The 7,529-nt window shown below is 29.1% G+C and overlaps 1 pseudogene across 1 annotated transcript; it reads left to right on the forward strand.

Annotated features, from left to right (window-relative positions):
- The first annotated feature begins 6,952 nt into the window (after positions 1 to 6,952).
- On the forward strand, positions 6,953 to 7,033 carry BDBG_17398 (annotated as a pseudogene). Its single transcript has one exon. The product of its transcript is annotated as a tRNA-OTHER (tRNA).
- The last annotated feature ends 496 nt before the right edge of the window (positions 7,034 to 7,529 follow it).

Genomic DNA, 7,529 nt, shown 5'->3' on the forward strand with positions numbered 1-7,529 from the left:
TCTCATTAAAGAGAAGTATTTATGAGTTAATCTTTCACTTATTCTCATGAATCATTATTCTTTAACACTGTAGAATTGTGAGGAATTTTTTATTCTTTCACTAACTCTGTAAAAGTGTAGAATTAAGATATTCACAGTCTGTAATCACTCTTTATAGTTATATAGAAAGATTCAGATCTGTAGTTTATAATCACTCTTTATTTACTAGAGTGATCTGACTGTTTTATAGAATCTCTCACAGTGTAAGTAAACCTCTCTAGAGTAGTATAAATATCTCAGATCTTTTCACAGAATCTCATCTTCTTTTCTCTTTTTCTATAACAGCTCTTATTCTTATAAACTGTGAGTATTCTCATTTATCTATGAAGTATTTTCACTCAGATAATAGAGAGAGAGTGTTTCTAATAATATCTATATATTGATTTAAGAACTTCTTAAGAATAAAAATTTCTTCACTTTTAATATCTTTATAAATAATATCTGATCACTGCTGAGCTTCTTGTAAGTGTCTCTGTGACTTCTCTGATCACTTTTTACTGACTGATAAAGCAGGAATAGTATCACTTATAACAGTGTCTTCATCTCTTTCAGCTCTGTCACTGCATCTGATCTTCAGATCAGTAGTCAATTCTGTGTCTTTCTCAGATCAGTAGTCAATTCTGTGTCTTTCTCAGATCAGCTTCTGACTCTAAGCAGCACAGTTCTGTTCTTTACTGTAAGTCTTCTCATAAGTAATTTCTTACAGATTCTAGCTAATAGTTCTTATAAAGCTCTCAGTGTTATCAGTGTCTTCTGCAGCTCTGCAGGCCTATAATCATTCTCTCTCTACCTGTACAATCTCTGATCAGACATATGCAAATATGTCTAGATTTTCTATCAATAATTCTTGTACTGCAGTGTATTTCTGCAATCTCATTGTTAATAAGAGATGAATTCTTAGATACCTGTAAAATCCAGGTAATTAAGGCAATACAAATATCATGAATTCATAATAAGAGTTAATCTGAGTAGATAAGTTCTCTCTTCATATCTTAATTATTTCTGAACTGAATATTTCAGCATAACTGAGAGAGTGAATACAGCTTTATAAGAAATATCTGATCATATATATAGATGATAAGTTCTCAAGACTCTGTTATAACTGTGTATATTCTGATGTTCAACTCTTCTAAAGTCTATGCATTTCTAATAATCTTCATATTAAATATAATAATTATCTGTATCATGAGTATGATACTCTCTGCTTCTTTGAAGAAGAGAATTGATAGTTACAGAGAGATTGAATATTATAGATACTAAGAATATAAATATGAATTTTCTTTATTTTTTCTTTATTAATCTCTAAATTATGTTTACAGTTCTGTTTATTTTCTTTATTTTTTAGCTTTTTAATAAGAATATAATTTCTTCTTGTCTTTTCATACACTGCAGACTGTTCATTTCAGTAGAAACTTATTATCTTATAGACTAGAATTTGTAAATAACAGTGTTAATATCTTTATCATAATCAGATTCATAGTGAAGACTGTGTCATTCTGACTTATCAGAATTTACAGTATGAAAGTCATGTCTCAGCTTTCACAGATATCTTATCTGCTTAGATAATTTTCAAGTGAACTTATTCATCTCATTAGAATACTCTTATTATTGAATCTTGAATCAGAGTTTATAATGTCATTTCTCTGAGTTAATAATTTCTTTGATCTGATATTCTCTTTCACTCTCTAGTATCTTATAAATAGAGTGATAAGTTATAAAGTTCTCTTTTAAGAATTTCTTATATTTATAGAGTAAAGAGACATGAAAAATATTGTATATCTACAGCTCAGATAACAGTTTCAATTTATAAAACTATAAACTAACTTTCTTTATAATCTTATAAGACTCTGTCTGTAAGAGATTCAGTTTCTTACTAGATCTCTATATAATAATATTTTCTAAATTCAGTCAGACTCTATTATCTTTCTTGAAACTTTTTATAATATACTTAAAGTTATAGTATCTCTTCTAATACTCTTAAGTCTTTCTCAAGAATTCATAAGCTTTCTTCTCAATATTCTGAATTCTCTCAGCCTGTTCACAGATATTATCACACTCTATAGTATACTCTCACAGGTTTATCAAGATCATTTATAAATAAGTCTTAGTGAGTATCTTAAAAAGAGTTTTATCTATGCTGACATACTTTGAGTTATTATATACAAACTTCATAAATAGTAATTAATATACTCAGTTATTCTGATTATAATTGATAAAGCACTGTAGATACTGTTTTAATATACTTATCAGATACTCTATCTGATCATCTATCTGTTAATGAAAAGCTGTGCTTAGATCTCATGAGATCTTCAGTATAATTATCATATCAGATCAGAACTTCTCTATAAAGATTGATTCTCTGTCTGAGATAATATTTATAAGTAATTCATGCAATCAGATCACATCATGAATGAAGATGTAAGTTAAATTCTTTGACTTTAAGTTCTTATAGATAAGTATAAAGTATATTATCTTAGTGAAGTGATCTACTATCATCAACACACTGTTAACACAGGTATTATATATTTTCTTGCTTTCAGAGAGATTTACAAGAGTGTTTATTTCTAGCTGTTCTCAAGATTCTTATAAGATGAATAGAGAAGTAAGTTCTGTATATAATCTGAACTGCACTATTCATGAATTCTGATAAACAGTATAAGAATTCACTATCTTCTTCATAAGTTCTCATATCTTCAGTCAGAAGTATTTTCTTATAAGTAACTTATAAGTTCTAGTATCTATAAAATGACCTGCTAGAGAAGAGTCATGATATCTTTTAATAAGTTCTATATATAGAAACTTATTCACAGGTATATAAATTCAGTTCTCTGTTTATAAGAGATTATTTAAGTCTCTTCAACTCTTTATTTCTGCAGAATTGATCTCTGCTATAAGCAGTTTCTGAATATACTGAGTATATTCATTCTTCAATTACAGTTCAGACAATCTGAATAGAAGACTTTATAAAGACTTATACTCTGTTTTCTCTTATATCAGATCTTCTGCAGTGCTTCTCAAAGCCTGCAAATTCTTCAGATTATAGATATTCTCTTCAAGAATTCTCACAGAGATTCTCAGAGTATTAACTCTCAGTGTTATAGAGAGTAATTATACAGACTTCTTCTCTCTCTCTCTTCTCTTCTCTTATAAGAAATTAAGACACTCTTCAGTCAATCTCTTTATAACACTCAGTCTGAGCAGCTTATAAAGCTTTTCTATCTTCTCTAGCTTGTCTATGTCTGTCACTCTAATCTTCTTAACATAGTCAGACCTGTGAGAGAGTTCATCTGCTGAGTTCTTAGTTTTCTTAATATGCTTTATCTTGAATTAGAACTCACTCAGTCTCTGAGCTCAGTGAATCTGTCACTGTAAAAGTTCCTTAATTAAAGTAAACTATTATAAGCTGTTATAATCAGTTCTAACAGTAATCACTATTATAAGACTCTTAAAGCAGTGATATCAGTGATGAAAGAATTTCACTATTATAGAAAGCTTCTGATTATAAATATTATAGTTGGTCTCTATAAGTCATATCTTCTATAAGAAAAAGATTACTGAAACTCAGTTCTTATTTAACTATAGTTATAAGACTATTTCTGAAATTATAAAGAAGAAGATATCTATCTTCAATCTGATTAAGAGTAAGAAATTAAAGTGAAATAGTATCACTGTATCTATGGATATCTGTTTCAATCTTATAAAGATTCTGTAAGCTTCTAAGATAAGAAAGTTCTCACAGTTCTCTCTTCTTAACAATCTTTTCATTCTTCATTTATAGAATGACTTCTTCTTATTTTCACTCTTCAGTATGTGTATAAGAGTTAAGAATATTCTTATGAATGTAAAGATAAATTATCTATAGAAATTCACAAAGCTCAGAAAGATCTGAATCTCATGAATACTAGTTAACTCTGATTATGATAGAATAATCTCAATCTGTGAAGATTTCATCTGAATACTATCTGCAGTGATTACATATTCTAGAAAGTTAATTTAACAGATACTGAAGTTGCACTTTATAAGCTTAATATACAGTTCTATCTTATCTAAGATTATCAATATATATTGTATATACTCAGTGTATTCTTTCTTCTTTATAAAGTACATTATCACATCATTCAGATATATTATTCTAAAGATATTCAGATATATATGAACTATTTTATTAATGAAAGACTGAAATACTGTAGAGATATTAGTCAAATTAAAAGATATTACTAGATATTCAAATAATTTCAGTACAGTTCTAAAGACAGTCTTTTATTTATTCTCAGATTATATTCACAGCTGTGTATATACATTAATCACATTCAGTTATGTGAATATGACAGCTTCTGTAAGACAGTTAATCATATTCTCAATCAGAAACAGAGAATAGCAACTCTTTGTAGTCTTAGAGTTCAGATTATAATAGTTTATATACAATCTGAGATCTTTATTCTTCTTCTTCACAAATATCACAGATACTCTCACAGAGGCCTGTGAAGATCAGATGAAGTTATTCTTCAGATTCTTCTTTATATAAGTCTGTAAGATCTCTGTTTCATAATGAGAGAGTTTATAGATTAATTCTTAGAAGAGTTTCTACTCTTCTATTAAATCTATTATCAGATTCTTCTCACAGTAAGATAAAAGCTCAGCTACTCTTGCTAAGCTGAATATCTCTGTAAGATCTCAGTATTTCTCTAGTATCTGAAGCTCAGTTTTCATGATCATGAAGTTCTCAGACATTTGTAAAGTTATTATATAGATAAGCTTATTTTTTCTAATTAACTCTATAGTATTAACTGATTCTATCTTTATAAGTGAGTCTATCAACACTGATCAGAAGTATAAACCTAACTTATAGATAGCTATATACAGATTGTGTCTTTGAAGTTATATAAGTCTTAATTATATATTATCTGTGATATTTATAATAATTATAGTTTGTATAAATCTTCTTCAGATTCTGAAGAGATCTTATAATTCAAAAATAGTTCTTATAAATCTCTTAGTTCTCAGATCTGAGTTCTTACACTCTGCTTATTATATGAGCAGATTTTCAGTTTTCATCACTCAGTTTATTTACTCTGCAAGCTTTAGAGACACTATAGTAATCTGAGATTCTGAGTTTATTAATACTTTTTATACTTATGAGATAGCAGTACTGTGATACAATCTCTTCTTATAAGTATACATTTTCATTAAGAGAGTAACAGATTCAGATATCAGCTTCAAGATTCTTAAGAAGACTGTTACTAACTCTGTTCATGACTTTTTAAATTTCTATTTTGATTTATTCAGACAGTTTATACAGAAATATCTTGATTTAGAATAGATAAAGTAGAGATCTTTTTTCTTAATCTCTCTATTATATACTCTATTTATAGAAGCTTATAAAGCTCTCTCTCTCTACTTAACAATCAGATATAAATCTCTCTGTATCTTATTATCTTTTCTTAATAAATCTGTTCTCTGTTATTCTGACTCTTACAGAGCTGATCAGTGATCTGCTCTTCACAGATTTATAACTCTCACAGTAATCTATAAGTAATGAATAAGAGTCATCAGTTTCTTCAGAGTTAAGAACTTAAAGTCTTACTTAATAAGCTTATTCTGCATATTTTTATTCAGTCTCTTTATAAATATTAATATTTAGATCTTGTTTCAGAACTCTGTTTTCACAGATCTCAATTCATATCACAATTCTATAAAGTGCTGTGAGTAGTCTTTATCAGATTTTTCATCTCTTTTTCTAATATTAATAATCACAGCTCAGATATTCTGTATTCAGCTTACAGAGTCTCTTAACTTATTCTCTAGATAGATCTTGAGAACAGAGTAGTAAAATCTCTTATAATTATTCTCTAAATAATTCAGTCAGTTCTTGACTTCAGTGTAGTAGAGATCTGTTATTATATAGATAATAGCTTCTTCATCTTTTATATCACACAGCTGAGCTTATAAGTCAATTTCAAATACAAACTTATAAAAGCTTTTATAGATTGTAATTCAGTAAGTAATCTTAAGTAATCATAGCTTAAGAAAGTTTCTTTTCAGTTCATAGATATCTCTGAAGATTATGTCTAGAGACTTAGTTTAAGAGTATTTATAGATAGTAAGTATTTTTTATAGAAAAATAGCTTAATCTTATAGAAGATACTTAAGAATATTCTTCACTGAGATTAATTTATTCATGAGTTTAAAGAGTTCTTCTATTATAGATATAAAGAATAATATCTTATAAGTAATTAATAACTTCTCTGAGACTTCTTTTATAAGAGTTATTCATAGTTCAGATGACTACTTCTGAGTATCTATAGTAAAGTTTACAGAGATTGAAGTATATAAGTTTCTAGTTCTTTTAGTTATAATGAGTGATTACTGACTGACAGAGCTTGAAATGTAAGAATAAGTGCTTACAGATGATTATTCAGGTATTTACAGCTTGATATAATATATACTGTTAACTACTAGAAGTATTTATAATAGAAAGATAAAATGTAGAGATTAAATGTATAATAGTATTCAAGCTGAGTTATGAATAGTATTCACAAACTTCAGTCTATATAGTTATATGTAGTCAAGAGCTGCTCACTCTATTCATTATACAAGAGATAGAAATAGAGATAAAGTGTAAGAAATCCCGCTTCTTACACATTCTTTATCTCTATTTCTATCTCTTATATAATTAATAGAGTTAGCAGCTCTTGACTACACACAACAATATAGTCTGAAGTTCATAACTACTATTCATAACATAGCTTGAATACTATTATATGTTTAATTTCTACATTTTATCTTTCTACTGTGAATACTTATAGTAGTTAACAGTATATATCACATTAAGCTGCAAACACCTGAATAATCATCTGTGAGTACTTATTCTTATATTTCAAACTCTGTCAGTTAGTAACTATCTATTATGACTGCCAGCGTGGCCCAGTTGATAAGACTGGTAATCAAGGCCGCACACATTAGAGGTGCATGGGTTCGAATCCCACCGCTGGCATCTGCCACTTCTTATCCATGAAAGCCCCCATGTAATAGGGGCTGAGCCTAATTAGTAAGGCTTGGTGCGGGGTAGAACTCTCTACTGCAAGTCAAGTCACTAGTTAAGCAAGATTCTGTGAACACTCACCAGGGCTGGCATGAAATGTCAATATCTCACTATTCTACTGTGCACCTGTCAAGGTTCTAATGATATAGAGCCAAGCCTAATGTAGTGATTATACACTACTTGAGCAAGTCTATAACTAGGGCCATCATCAGAGCCTAGCTTCCTCTCAAATACAGAGAATGATTTTGAAAACTACTTGACTAGCAGGTCTAGATACATATCTAGGCTCTAGACAGAGTACTCTGATAGGCTAGAGTCTGCAAGCTCACTGCTAATCTCTAATACTGGCAGAGAGGACTGCAGTCATCAAGTCTATGATTAGTCTCTAACACAGAGTGAGGTCATGACAGCTGATTGATAGGCCTATAAGCATCTAATGAGGCCGAGA

The sequence above is a fragment of the Blastomyces gilchristii genome, assembly GCF_000003855.2.
Source record: "Blastomyces gilchristii SLH14081 genomic scaffold supercont1.14, whole genome shotgun sequence".
Classification (NCBI taxonomy): domain Eukaryota; kingdom Fungi; phylum Ascomycota; class Eurotiomycetes; order Onygenales; family Ajellomycetaceae; genus Blastomyces; species Blastomyces gilchristii.